The sequence below is a fragment of the Capricornis sumatraensis genome, chromosome 14, assembly GCF_032405125.1.
Source record: "Capricornis sumatraensis isolate serow.1 chromosome 14, serow.2, whole genome shotgun sequence".
NCBI classification, from domain to species: Eukaryota; Metazoa; Chordata; class Mammalia; order Artiodactyla; family Bovidae; genus Capricornis; species Capricornis sumatraensis.
In genome coordinates, this window is record NC_091082.1 from 73,623,206 (window position 1) to 73,638,399 (window position 15,194).

The window sequence follows — 15,194 nt, forward strand, 5'->3', positions numbered from 1 at the left end:
GATGGATCTGAACTTGAATCCTGTCTCTAACAATGTTAAGCTTTCTAAAGCTTAGATTGCTCATGTCTAAATGTTGATAATAACACTTATCTCTTACTAGGTTGATGTTAAGATTTTGATGACTAAAGTAAGTATGGTAGGTATCAGGAACCCCATAGGCTTCCAGCTAATTTTTTTTTTTCTTGTCTCCTCTTATACTATCTGAAAAATTAAAGATTTCAGTTGAAGGCAAGTGACTCAGCTTTATAAATACTGTAGTACCCATACAAAATAGTAAAATTAATTCTGCTGAAGTGATTATCATGCAGACAAAATACTGGTTAACGTCTAGTTAGGTGTCCAAGTCAGCTTGAAACTGTAATAGAACCCAAGAGAGAATGTATTATTATGTTGAGAGATGTATATATTGTAATATGAATGAAATTAGAAGCTCTCCAACTTAAATACCACTTTGAGGATTTTCCCCTTTTAATATCTACTCTGATTTGTCTCAACAGATCAGCCTACTTTGTGTTCAGGGGACAAGGAGTGAGAGATATATCATTGAAGTGTTTCATTCTTCAAATGCTAATATGGTTTTTATTTAAGTATGGGATACATTAAAGCAATGATTATTTGTTAAATGAGTATTAATTGAGCATCTCTGATAAGGTCAGACAGTGGTCAAGATGTTGATAATGTAAAGCTGAAAAGCCATGATTTCTACCTTTAAATGGTTTATAATCTAATGGGGAGATAGAAATAAATAACTAATTTCCATAGATTCAAATAAGAATTGTAATGGGTACAATGGAAGCACAGGGGAAGAAGTACATGGAGGAGAGATATTCTTGAGCCGACGCTTTGTTTGTTTACTTTTATTTGCATTTATTTTTGGCAGCATTTATTTCTGGGCCATAAGTTTTTGTTTCTTCAGTTTCTTCTGGGATATCTTTTTCTTCTGTGAAGATATCTTCTGTGAAGCCTCCTCTTCTGGTTTAGGAACAATCTGTTCTTTTTCAGGAAGGATCATCTCCATGTGGCAGGGAGAGCTCATGTATGTGTTGATCTGACGATGAGCTCTGTAAGTCCCGCCCTGCATCTTAGGGGTTTTGTTCACCTGGATATGCTCATTGATTAGAGTATCTACATCTAAGCCCTTAAGTTTATCATTACTCTGCATTTTTGAGCATGTGCAGTAAAAATTCAGCTCTCTTGCTGGGTCACTGACCCTGTGTCCAGCCCCACTGTTTGGCCTGTGCAAAGCTACCAAATCCACCGTTGTAACGACGGAACGGCACATGTTGCTTCTTTAAGGTGATGGCCTTTAGATACTTGGTGGCTTTTCAGATTGCATATTCTTAATGGCCTGGGAAGTTTCACAAGTATTGTTAAAGTGAACACGAAGATCTGAACCTCTTGATTTGCATGATTTTATGGGATTTTCTGGGTCACGTGAATACCGTACCATTTTTAGAGGTCACCTCAGGCTGCTTACTAGAAAAGCTTGAACCAACTCTTGAGGAAGGGAAAGGCTATTTTCCAGGTGAATATGGGGATGGATTAATCTAGGCAAAGGAAGCTGTATCTGAACATGTATGAAGGACCATAATATTACATGCTCACAGAACCATCACTAGCTTAATGTGGTAGGAGCAGACAGGTGTAGAAATTTATTTTAATAAACAAACATCTCTGACATTAAATTCAAGGGAGAATTCAGGTTCATTTTGTGTGGGTAACCCTGGATAACATATATTCATTTATTCAACAAATATTCCTTGGGAAGTTACTATATGTTCTGGGCATACAAAGTTTAGAGGAGTACATTCTTCTTGTTATTTAGTCAGTAAGTCCTGAAGCTCTAATATAAGAACTTGTGATCAATGTGTTCAGACTAGAAATTTGAAGAATTTGCAGTTAAATGCAAGTGATATTTCTTATGCTGAACCTTTGTGAAAGGTGAGAGTCATGAAAACTGGAGTTATAATAGAACTTAAAGCCCATTTGTTTTATTATCCAGGGGCAGTAGTGGTGATTGACTCTTCACCAAATATTTGCATTCCCTTTTCAGAGTGAGGAGTAATTACTGGGCAGTGGCTTCTTGGAAGTGGCCAAGGGCTGCATTTCCCAATTCGTCTTACACTTCAGTGGGGACATGTGACTATCTCTCACTAATGGAATCTGGCACACATAGCTTATTGGCTGAGGTGGTTAAGAAGTAGGTACCTTTTCCATCTTCTGTTTCCTCCCTCATCTCTGGCTGGATTACAGAAAACAAAAATAACCCTCTATGTTTCTGAGGATGGTGATAGTGGAGGCACAAGACAGGACTTGGGTTTGTGGTATGAAGGAACTTCCTTATTACATCATTGTAGAGGGAAGAGTCAAGTTTCAGAGGCCAAGTCAAGCTGGTAGACATGTTACCTGGAAAAGGATTTAAGAAAACAATCAAGGTGAGAACAGTGTGGTTATAAACAGATATGGTTTTGGGAAGGGCCATCTAAAAGCTCAAAGTGAGCCTGTGAAGGTCAAGAAGACCCTTGTGTGATAAACACCACAAGACTGAGAGTTCACCTGAATTCAATGATAGGCTCGAGGGACTGTATGTATCTTTCTGTGTATGGGGAGCTTGTTTCCTGAAGGAATCACAGTAAATGAGACAGTAACAATGGAAAACAATTTATCCTTCTCTTTATGTCCTTCTTCAGTTTTATCTTTCCCAACCTAAGCAAACCCTCCTTTCCCTTGTTTTTCTTATAGAGTTTATAAAATTATTTTTAGTTTCTTCTGGATTCATTTCAAGTGTGTAGAATTAAATATGGTACTTCTTGTGTAGCAAGTTTACTGCAGAGTCAGTGAGGTGGTTATTCTAATATCTGGATGTTATACATTTGATGGTAGTGTTAGGAGGCTGAGCTTTGAAATGAAATAGTTTGGATTTGACTTCCCAGATAGGCTTAAAAATTTGGTGCTTTTGGGTAAAATACTTCTTTCAGCCTCCGTTTTTGCTTTTATAAAACAAAACAAAAAAAAATGCAGTGTCATATGACTATTGCCATGTCAACAAACAGCTCAAAACTTAATGACTAAAGCAATAACCACATGTTATTTCTCAAGAGACTATGGTAGGGTCGGTTAAACTTGGCTGACCTCTCTTATATCTGAACTCAGTGGGTTGACTGATCTAGGATGACTTCAGCTGTGATGACATAAATGGTCTCTTATCTTCTAGCAAGTGAGTCCACACTTACTCATAGGGTGACTAGCAGGGTTCCAAGACAGGCAGCGTGGAAGCACACAGGGTCTTGTGAGACGTGGAGTCAGCACTGGCGTGATGTTGCTTTGGTTGCATTCTTTGGCCAAAGAAAATCCAGCTGAAATTCAGAAAGTGAAGATTCTACCGCTTGATGGGGCAGCAGGGGGAAGGGAAAGGAAGAAAGAGGTACAAAGTCACATAGCAATGCATGTGGATGGAGGGGAGCCCCTGAAGCCAATGATGAGACCAGTCTCCCACAAATCCCTTCCTCCAAAGACATTAAATTGAGATTTATATGGAAATGACAACCCACTCCAGTATTCTTGCTTGGGAATCCCATAGACAGAGGAGTGTGGCAGGCTACAGTCCGTGGGGTCGCAAAAAAAGTAGGATACAACTTAGTAATTAAGCAACAAACTCTCTCTATATACAGACTACCTAGCACCCAGTAGACAATCAATCACTTTTAGATTTTTTCCCTTTCATTCCTCTCCTTTACTTCTTTTCTATTAATGAAGTCTGAAAAATTATTAGTTTTCTTAGCTGCTGCATTTTTATTCTTGGACTTGAAATAAATCCTCAACTAATTTTTTTCTGGCATGAATCTGTCTCTCTCACCTTCTATATTTATTTAACATCTTATATTTTCTGGTCCTCAATTTAAGGTTTAAAACTTAGCCTTGCTCTTGTTCAGTTGCTAAATCGTGTCTGACTCTTTGCAACCCCATGAACTGCAGCATGCCAGGCTTCCCTGTCCTTCACTGTCTCCCAGAGTTTGCTCAAACTCATGTCCGTTGAGTCAGTGGTGCCCTCCAACTATCTCATCCTCTGTCACCCCCTTCTCCTCTTGCCCTCAATTTTTCCCAGTATCAGGGTCTTTTCCAGTGAGTTGACTCTTCACATCAGGTGGCCAAAGTATTGGAGTTTAGCTTCAGCATCAGTTCTTTCAATGTGTATTCAGGGTTGATTTCCTTTAGGATTGACTGGTTTGATTTCCTTGCTGTCCAAGGGACTCTCAGGAGTCTTCTTCAGCATCATATTGGAGAAGGAAATGGCAACCCAATCCAATATTCTTGCTTGAAAAATTCCATGGGCAGAGGAGCCTGGTGGGCTACAGTCCATGGGGTTGCAAAGAGCTGGACATGACTTAGTGACTAAACAGTGACAGCAACAATGGTCCATATATTGTGCAAGGTGTTGTACATAATGGTGTGGTGACCCAACCAGGAGACAGACTTCCTGGGATAGAATCCCAGTTTTGCCACTCAGTAGCTCTCTGACCATGGGCAAGTCACCTCACCTATTCTTTGTAAAGTGGGAATAATAATAGTATATTGTATCATATGATTATTGTGAGAAAAAGATGATATTAAATATTTCTGAAGCCTTTAGCATGGTGCTTGCACATAGGAAACTCTGTATAAGTAATTGTTAAATAAAAATGAGTGAATAAAGAAATCTACTCTTTCACCTTCAGGTTTTCACAGTTACCGTGTGATCTCAAATGTACAGTTCAACATTGTTGAGCGATTTAGCACTTTCCCCCTGAATACACAGGGCTTCCCTCGTAGCTCAGTTGGTAAAGAATCTGCCTGCAATGCAAGGGACCCGGGTTTGATTCCTGGGTTGGGAAGATCCCCTGGAGAAGGAAATGGCAACCCACTCCAGTATTCTTGCCTGGAGAATCCCATAGGTAGAGGAGCCCGGCAGGCTACAGTCTACAGGGTCACAAAGAGTCAGACACGACTGAGCGACTAAACTATCACCACCACCCTGAATACTAGGAAAATTATAATACATATAATTATATATACATATTTATATATACATACATATATTATACATTATATTATAAATAAATGAATGAGTGAATAAAAATCCTTAACTTCAAGATATTGTAGCAGTACACTGTTGAATGGATGTAGCCACCAGATATTGTTGATTGAGTCAAAGCTCTTCTCCCCGAGCCCTATGTATCTTTTGAATTCCTCTCAACACAGTATTGCAACAACTTTTACAAATGATTCCACGCAGATACCCAAGGAGCAAACTGTTTTTCCTAACTAGTCTTCTGGGTTGCTCCTTCTTTTATGGAAGAATGCTATCCATGCTGCTTCATAGCTTAAAAAAAATTTTTTTTTACTTAGCAGTCAATTATTAACATATTCCTATGTTATTAAATATTCTTCTACAACATCATTTTTGATGGTTGCATACACGTTTGCTTTATAAATGTAACATAATTTAATTAGCAATCTCTATTTTAGGACATTTGTTTTTAGTTTTTTAATTTCCTGTGCTGTGCTGTGCTTAGTCACTCAGTTGTGTTCGACTCTTTGTGATCTCATGGACTGTAGCCCACCAGGCTCCTCTGTTCATAGGGATTCTCCAGGAAAGAATACTGGAATGGTTTGCCATGCCCTCCTCCAGGGTATCTTCCCAACCCAGGGATCAAACCCAGATCTCCTGCATTGCAGGAGGATTCTTTTCCTTCTGAGCCAATAGGGAAGCCCTTTTTGATATTATAAATATTGCCATTTGAACATTTTTATGGATAAAATTTTCTGTACAATCATGATTATTTTATTAGAATGGATTACAAAAAGTAGATTTGTTGAGTCAAAAGATGAATCATTTTTAGCTTCTTAATAAATTGTCAAACTCCCTCCCCCCAAATATTATTGTTGTTTCTATCTTACTGTCATTGTTCTAGGCATTAATATTAAATTTTTTTTAGCAACTTTGGTAGGTACAATGTTTTCTAGTTTCTATAATTTGCATTTTATTTGACTAATAGTGTGGTTTAACTTTTAAAAAATAAATATGGGCCCTTGTAATTTTCTCTTTTGGGAATTTTCTACATATTTCCCTTGTCTGCTTTTCTATTACTGTAATCATTTTTTTCTTATTTATTTGTACATGCTTTATATTTTAATGTCAGTGACTCCTAGTCTGTCATTTATATTAACAAATTTTAAATTGTATGTAGCCAAATCTAGCTACCACTTGGAAAAATTGTTTTTGGTGTTGTCTTCCAGTAATTTTGTATACTTAAGTAGTTAAACCTCCTAGAATTGATTTTTTTGTGTGTGTATTATTGAATCCAGGACTTCACTGGATTGGTTTCTATTCCTATCCTTCCACATTCATGCCAGTGAGAGCAATCATGCTCAGGGCAGGAGCCTGAATCGGAAATAGCATTTTTCGTCTAGTCAAGGCTATGGTTTTTCCAGTGGTCATGTATGGATGTGAGAGTTGGACTGTGAAGAAAGCTGAGCACTGAAGAATTGATGCTTTTAAACTGTGGTGTTGGAGAAGACTCTTGAGAGTCCCTTGGACTGCAAGGAGATCCAACCAGTCTAAAGGAGATCAGTCCTAGGTGTTCATTGGAAGGACTGATGCTAAAGCTGAAACTCCAGTACTTTGGCCACCTGATTCGAAGAGTTGACTCATTGGAAAAGACTCTGATGCTGGGAGGGATTGGGGGCAGGAGGAGAAGGGGACGACAGAGGATGAGATGGCTGGATGGCATCACTGACTCGATGGACATGAGTCTGAGTGAACTCCGGGAGTTGGTGATGGACAGGGAGGCCTGGCGTGCTGCAATTCATGGGGTCACAAAGAGTCGGACACGACTGAGCGACTGAACTGAACTGAACTGGACTAGTGCAGCATCTACAGCATACATATCAGTGAAGCCAGAGGAACGTTCTGATAGACTTTGTGTTTGCTCTGGTCTCATCTTATTTTCTTCTGCGTTCTCATCATATTGTTTTTTGCAGCTGAAATAACCACTTCCTTCCCTTTTCTCTGAAGTTCACTTTAGTAAGCTCAGTGCTGCTACAAACTGACTAAATCGAGTTTAAAAAATCTAGCTGAGTCCACAAGCATTCCTTCCTATTATAATGGCCTTAATATTTTTTATTATTTTAGCTGAACAATATATATATATATATTTTGCTTGTTAATACTAGTTTATAGGAAATAGTCAATTACCCAGAATACAGGATTGGAACTAAAATTTGTTTTCAAAATGTGAACTTTTGACACTTGGAGGATTGCATTCCAGACTCTCAATTATCTAATTATAAAGAAATCCATGTTTCAGGAAAACATACTGAATCTTAACATAAAATTCATGTCACTTATCACAGAGTTAGATAGTCAAGAAAGGACAACCAACCAGTGTTCAAGCTATTTAGTCAGTTAGTTCCCTATGAGTACAAAATATCCAGAAATCACTGAAGGGGACACAAAACAGTAGCAGTATTTACAAATTTAAACTACATAAGACATTGAGAAGAATCTTTTGTTAGTAAACAACGCAATAGATACTTTTACAAACCGCCCCTCAAAAATGATGCATCTGTGAACAATATGATAAGGTCATAGTGTTGAAGACTTAAATTCAAGGTTGGTAGAGCTGAAGACCAGATTCAAGGTCAAGTACTGATAGACTTTAAAGCAAGGTTGTTGTGATGAAAACTCTAAATTCAAGGACAAATTGTCTAAGAAAGAACAAACAACCAGGTATTTCTGCTTCATTTTAAATCCTTATTCAAAACAATTTCCTCCCACTTATATGTTTTTATAAGTATAAAATTTTTAAACAAAGAAATGTCTGTTTCTTAGTAGAGAACTATTCTCCCATTGACTTCAAGAAGAGGAAAAAAAAATTCCCATTTCCTCCTCTACCTCAAAAACACAAATCCAATTCCTAAAGTAGTGTTGCTTAGAACCCAAGGCCTGGCACAACATTTCATGCTAGTTTTTATTGCTATAAGCTGAGAACAGTTTATTTACATTATTGAGAATTCACCCCAGGTCTTCCATCAGCAGTGGAAGTATTAGCATTAGTTGCTCAGTCATGTCTGACTCTTTGCGACCCCATGGACTGTAGCCCACCAGGCTCCTCTGTCCATGGAATTCTCCAGGCAAGAATACTGAAGTGGGTAGCCCTTCCCTTCTCTAGAAGATCTTCCCAATCCAGGGATCAAACCCAGGTCACCTGCACTGCAGGCAGACTTTTTACCATCTGAGCCACCAGTGAAGTCAATTTGCTTAAAAAAAAAAAAAAGTGAGAACAATGATGTCTTCAAATGATAACATCAAAGACTTTTCTCTGTCTCTCCTCCTGGTCATCTTCATAAGATTCATCCTTATCTGCTGATTCTTATCATCATCTTCCTTCTCCCCCTCTTCTTCCTCTTCCATCTCTTTATATTCATCAGAACCCATTTCCAATTGAGTTATACATACCCAGAATGTCAGACATGCCATATGTAATCGGGAATGACAACATTAAAGATCTTGTTCTTCAAGTAAAGAAAATGGAAGGTATAATATCCCTTCATATAGCCTGATGTTGTAGAGAAATGTGGTACAGCTTGTGAATTCATATACCTGGCCTGGACTGATGATTGGAAATTCACCAACTACTCCAGGTCCTTGAACTTCTTCCACATCACCTTCAGCATTTGTTATCCTCCAGTAGCAATGATCTAACTGACAAGTCTTCTCAGGAAGTGCGTCTTTTGACATTTCAATTCTGATTTGGTATATGAAGAAATAGTGGGGTGGATGTAAAGAACTAAATTCTGGCAGAGACAATGTGGAAACTGAAACTGTAATATCCACAGTCATTGCTACACATGCTAGGTCATGAACATAGCTGAAAATTTGGTCTCTGATGATAGGGAAGCCCTCTTCGCAGTACAACATTGTTGACATAAGAAGTAAACCAGTCAGTAAAAGTTGCACTGAAATATGTCAATAGCAGCTGGATTCTGAGCCATTTGGTCTGGATATTAGCAGAAGATTTCATTTTTGTTTTGGCCCTCTGCAGTTTCCGTTGCTATATATACTGACTGAAACCAGTATATATGCAAAAAGTTAAAGGGAGATAATATTTCAGTCCCTATCTCTGCTAGAAGCCTCCAGAAGTTGTATCAAAGTATAAAAATCCTCAGAATAATAGTGATTAGATAGCACCATGCTTCCCAACAAACCAGGAACTACTGACTTTTGCCCATTGTGGATGATAATCAGGAAGCTTGCAGCTCATCTGAGCTTCCACAGCATCTATTGCTTGCTAAGTTGCTTAATCGTGTTTGACTCTTTGCGACCCATGGACTATGGCCTGCCAGGTTCCTCTGTCCATAGAGATTCTCCAGGCAAGAATACTGGAGTGGGTTGCCATGCCCTCCAGAGGATCTTCCCAACCCAGGGATTGAACCAGAGAATATATCTTCCTTTTTGATTACCCACCTTCTTTTAGAGAATAAACCATCTGAGGACATGTGGGTTCAAATATTTCTTGAGACCATCCCAGGCCTTTTAAATAGCATCATTATGGTCATTATACCTTCCTACATTAAAACAAATATCAGTGAAGAGGAATTGCCAACACTGACTCTTCTGTGTTTTGTCTTCCTCAGAAATCAGCCACTATTTTTTGCAGTGTCTTTTCCACAGCAGATCATGACTTGATAGCTAACTAAGACTTTGACTGACATTGGAACAATTGATTAGGTCCCTGTAGTCCAAGAAGGATGGAGAAGGCAGTGGTACCCCACTCCAGTACTCTTGCCTGGAAAATCCCATGGATGGAGGAGCCTGGAAGGCTGCAGTCCATGGGGTTGCTGAGGGTCAGACACTACTGAGAGACTTCACTTTCACTTTTCACTTTCAAGCATTGAAGAAGGAAGTGGCAACCCACTCCAGTGTTCTTGCCTGGAGAATCCCAGGGACAGGGGAGCCTGGTGGGCTACCGTCATGGGGTCGCACAGAGTTAGACACAACTGAAGCAACTTAGCAGCAGCAGCAGCAGTCCAAGAAGGATAAAATGAAGAACCGATGGGTGGGCAGCAATACCGGGATCAGGGACACCAACTCGGTCTCCACACCTGCCATCTTGCCTAGCCTCTGCCCAGCCCTGGCCCATTCCCACTGCTCCCACTGCCTCAACAGCATTTGTAAGCTGTGCATTCTATCCATTAAATGGATATAAGATGGAGGTTCTTATCATTAGCTCCAAAGTCCTAGAAATCTTTTTGTCTCTAAAGAGGCAGCACATAAATGAATACTCTTGTTGAGTACCCATGTGAATCAGTAAGCAGTTGTGATATGATAGAATCTGCCACTGATTCCTGATTTAAATTTATGTAAGGGAAAGGAACTAACATTTATTGGGAACCAGATACATACATGTATTTACATAATTAAGTCCAGACTACAGTTTTGTTTAGGTTACTTATCAGCACTCTGATTTTCAGAAGAAGAAATTGAAGCTAAGGGATTAATCAATTTGTCTGAAGTCACATAGCTGGTATAAGGTGGCACTGACATCTTAAAACATTTAGGCCACTCAGGATCATGACTGCCTTTATTATATTAACAGTCCACTAATTAATTCCAAAGAAAGGCAAAGCCAAAGAATGCTCAAACTACTGCATAATTGCACTCATCTCACACGCTAGTAAAGTAATGCTCAAAATTCTCCAAGCCAGGCCTCAGCAATACGTGAACTGTGAACTTCCTGATGTTCAAGCTGGTTTTAGAAAAGGCAGAGGAACCAGAGATCAAATTGCCAACATCTGCTGGATCATGGAAAAAGCAAGAGAGTTCCAGAAAAACATCTATTTCTGCTTTATTGACTATGCCAAAGCCTTTGACTGTGTGGATCACAATAAACTGTGGAAAATTCTGAAAGAGATGGGAATCCCAGACCACCTGACCTGCCTCTTGAGAAACCTATATGCAGGTCAGGAAGCAGCAGTTAGAACTGGACATGGAACAACAGACTGGTTCCAAATAGGAAAAGGAGTACGTCAAGGCTGTATATTGTCACCCTGCTTATTGAACTTCTATGCAGAGTACATCATGAGAAACGCTGGACTGGAAGAAGCACAAGCTGGAATCAAGATTGCCGGGAGAAATATCAATAACCTCAGATATGCAGATGACACCACCCTTATGGCAGAAAGTGAAGAGGAACTAAAAAGCCTCTTGATGAAAGTGAAAGAGGAGAGTGAAAAAGTTGGCCTAAAGCTCAACATTCAGAAAACGAAGATCATGGCATCTGGTCCCATCACTTCATTGGAAATAGATGGGGAAACAGTGGAAACAGTGTCAGACTTTATTTTTTTGGGCTCCAAAATCACTGCAGATGGTGATTTCAGTCATGAAATTAAAAGATGCTTACTCCGTGGAAGAAAAGTTATGACCAACCTAGATAGTATATTCAAAAGCAGAGACATTACTTTGCTGACTAGGGTCCGTCTAGTCAAGGCTATGGTTTTTCCAGTGGTCATGTATGGATGTGAGAGTTGGACTGTGAAGAAGGCTGAGCACTGAAGAATTGATGCTTTTGAAGTGTGGTGTTGGAGAAGACTCTTGAGAGTCCCTTGGACTGCAAGGAGATCGATCCAACCAATCCATTCTGAAGGAGATCAGCCCTGGGATTTCTTTGGAAGGAATGATGCTAAAGCTGAAGCTCCAGTACTTTGGCCACCTCATGTGAAGAGTTGACTCATTGGAAAAGACTCTGATGCTAGGAGGGACTGGGGGCAGGAGGAGAAGGGGACAACAGAGGATGAGATGGCTGGATGGCATCACCGACTCGATGGACGTGAGTCTGAGTGAACTCCGGGAGTTGGTGATGGACAGGGAGGCCTGGCCTGCTGTGATTCATGGAGTCGCAAAGAGTTGGACACGACTGAGTGACTGAACTGAACTGAATTAACTGAACTCATGGCTTAAGAATATACGGTAAATGCCAAGTACAAGTAGCAAATCAATGTGGTACTCTGGACAAGGCTGTGTAATCTGTATCTGTAGCCTGTGTAATCTGTATCTGTAGCCTGTGTAATCTGGACCCAAAGTGGGAACATAGTTTCTGTGGTACCTTGCTCTGTGCCTAGTTCAGTGATGGTCAGTTAGGCTCAGGAATCTGACTGCTCCAGTACTTCTTTCTATTGTAGTCTCAGAATTTCTGATAAAAAGGAATTAATACTTACTAGCCACAGATCTGATGGACATGAATTTGAGCAAACTCTGGGAGATAGTGAAGGACAGGGAAGCCTGGCGTGCTGCAGTCTGTGGAGTCGCAAAGAGATGGACATGACTTAGTGCCTGAACACACACATGGCCACAGATTTATAGTCCTAGAACCACTGACTTCAATAGATTGTTGAAATAATCTAATTTTTAATTTTTAACACCCATCCTAGCCTAACGGGAAAAAAGTTTACCATACCAAAATTCATTGCAAGACATATTTCTTGAATAAGATGGTAATGAGGCAATTTCTGGTTCCTGTTAAAAATCATAAATGAATCATAACCCAAACAAAACTATAGACTTCATAATAAACGTAATCGCTACCCAAGACATTGTCAGTAGAACATGCTTTGAGAAACATGAAAGGAGGCCTTTCTTTATGCCTTATTTTAGTTTAGTTGCCACTTGAACCCTTCCTGTGGAGAAGGCAATGGCACCCCACTCCAGTACTCTTGCCTGGAAAATCCCATGGACAGAGGAGCCTGGTAGACTGCAGTCCATGGGGTCGCTACTAGTCGGACACGACTGAGCGACTTCACTTTCACGCATTGGAGAAGGAAATGGCAACCCACTCCACTGTTCTTGCCTGGAGAATCCCAGGGACGGGGGAGCCTGGTGGGCCGCCGTCTATGGGGTTGCACAGAGTCAGACATGACTGAAGCGACTTAGCAGCAGCAGTAGCAGCAGAACCCTTCCTGACAGTTTAGAATCTGACCTTTTTAAAGTGGCTAGAGAAGGAGAGATACATTACTCACAATTTGAAAGAGCTGCCAAATGTACCCAAAGTTCACACCAGGAAGGGACCAATGTGTTGTTTATTTTGTTCATAGTTACATAGTTTTGTTTCCATAGAAGTTTGAATTTCATGCTCAGGATTAAAAGTGGTAAAGTGCCAATAACCGTCACTGTTTCTGGGAAAGCTATGTAAAATTTCAAATCTAAACCTCGTTTCCCTTGACCTGTTTTCCCTTCCTGTGGAAACCAGCTTTTGTTTTGAAATCTGACATAGTAATAGATTGTTGTGAAGGAAAACAGGAGAAAACAAATCTTGTGTTAAAATATTGCTGATATGCATGAGTATAACATGTTTATTATTTTTAAGACAAGCTTTTTGTTTTACTTGTTTAGAAAAACAAACTCTATGCCACAATGCATAAGAGTGTTATGGAGCCATGCATGAGTGGTCAGTTATTTTGGTGGAGAAGGGAGGGTGGTGGGTGGAGGATAAGAATTTCATGCAAAAGACCTACATAGAGTAACATAAAATGAAACTTATCAGTAAGAGTCTGAGAGGCAGCCTGACATACTAGAAAAAAAATCCTGGATGCAGAGTCAGGAGATCTGTGTAAATTTGAAGTGGCTGTGTTGGGTTTAACTTTGAAACATTCTGCGAGAGGAAGTGGACTTGGGAGAGGAAGGAAGAGGTACTTCCGGAGCTTTAGAGTGGAACCATGAACACTAAACAGAAAGGACAGGTCTGAACAAGCCTGTGTAATGTCCTAACTAAGGAAAGAGTATTACTCGGGGAGAAGTGGGCATGTGAATGAACCTGGGAACTCTGTCTGGTTTTGGTGGGGAGTATGCTTGATTAACTGCAACTTAATTTCTGCCTGGAATCATCCTTGCTTGTCTCTTTAAAGACTATGAAGCCAGTCAGGGATCTATACTCTGCTGGTAAAAGCGACTAGAATGAGAGACTCAGGTGAAATCACCTGGGAAATAAATGTAGGTAAAGAAAAGGGAAAAAATCCAAGATCATTCCAAAGTTCAGAGATTGAGTAGAAACAAAGGGGTTTAAGAGTGGAATAAAAAAATCCAGTGAGGTATGAAGAAAATTAGGAAAGTAGGTGACACTAAGGACAAGAGAGGAAAGTGTTTCAGGAAGTAACTGTTGATCAATAAAGCTAAGTGTTGCTAAAAGTCCCAGTAGGATGGAGGCACAGATGTGTCCATTGGATGTGGCAGCATCAGATTGATGACCTCTATGAGAAAATGGAAAAGTTAGAAGCTTGAGTGAAGTGGTCAAGATGAGATTGGGAGGTAAGAAAGTGGAGACTGGAGATTACTTAATAGTTATTCTTTTGAAGTTTTTGCTGTAAAGGGAAGGAAAAAAATGTGATGAATATTAAAGGGTATTTTGGATCAGGAGGGTGAGTTTTAAGATCAGATGAACTGGACATGGAACAACAGACTGGTTCCAAATAGGAAAAGGAGTACATCAAGGCTGTATATTGTCACCCTGCTTGTTTAACTTATATGCAGAGTACATCAGAGTACATCATGAGAAGAAGCACAAGCTGGAATCAAAATTGCTGGGAGAAATATCAATAACCTCAGATATGCAGATGACACCACCCTTATGGCAGAAAGTGAAGAGGAACTAAAAAGCCTCTTGATGAAAGAGGAGAGTGGAAAAGTTGGCTTAAAGCTCAACATTCAGAAAACGAAGATCATGGCATCTGGTCCCATCACTTCATGGCAGATATAAGATGGGGAAACAGTGGAAATAGTGTCAGACTTTATTTTGGGGGGCTCCAAAATCACTGCAGATGGTGATTGTGGCCATGAAGTTAAAAGACGCTTACTGCTTGGAAGAAAAGTTAAGACCAACCTAGATAGCATATTGAAAAGCAGAGACATTACTTTGCCAACAAAGGTCCATCTAGTCAAGGCTATGGTTTTTCCTGTAGTCAAGTATGGATGTGAGAGTTGGACTGTGAAGAAGGCTGAGCGCCAAAGAATTGGTGCTTTTGAACTGTGGTGTTGGAGAAGACTCTTGAGAGTCCCTTGGACTGCAAGGAGATCCAACCAGTCCATTCTGAAGGAGATCAGCCCTGGGTGTCCTTTGGAAAGACTGATGCTGAAGCTGAAGCTCCAATACTTTGGCCACCTCATG

The 15,194-nt window shown here is 39.9% G+C and overlaps 2 pseudogenes; both read right to left on the reverse strand.

The window, feature by feature from the left end:
• Positions 1-883: 883 nt before the first annotated feature.
• On the reverse strand, positions 884-1,450 carry LOC138090130 (large ribosomal subunit protein uL22-like; annotated as a pseudogene).
• A 6,883-nt stretch (positions 1,451-8,333) lies between these two features.
• LOC138090294 (F-box only protein 3-like) lies at positions 8,334-13,837 on the reverse strand (annotated as a pseudogene).
• Positions 13,838-15,194: the final 1,357 nt, after the last annotated feature.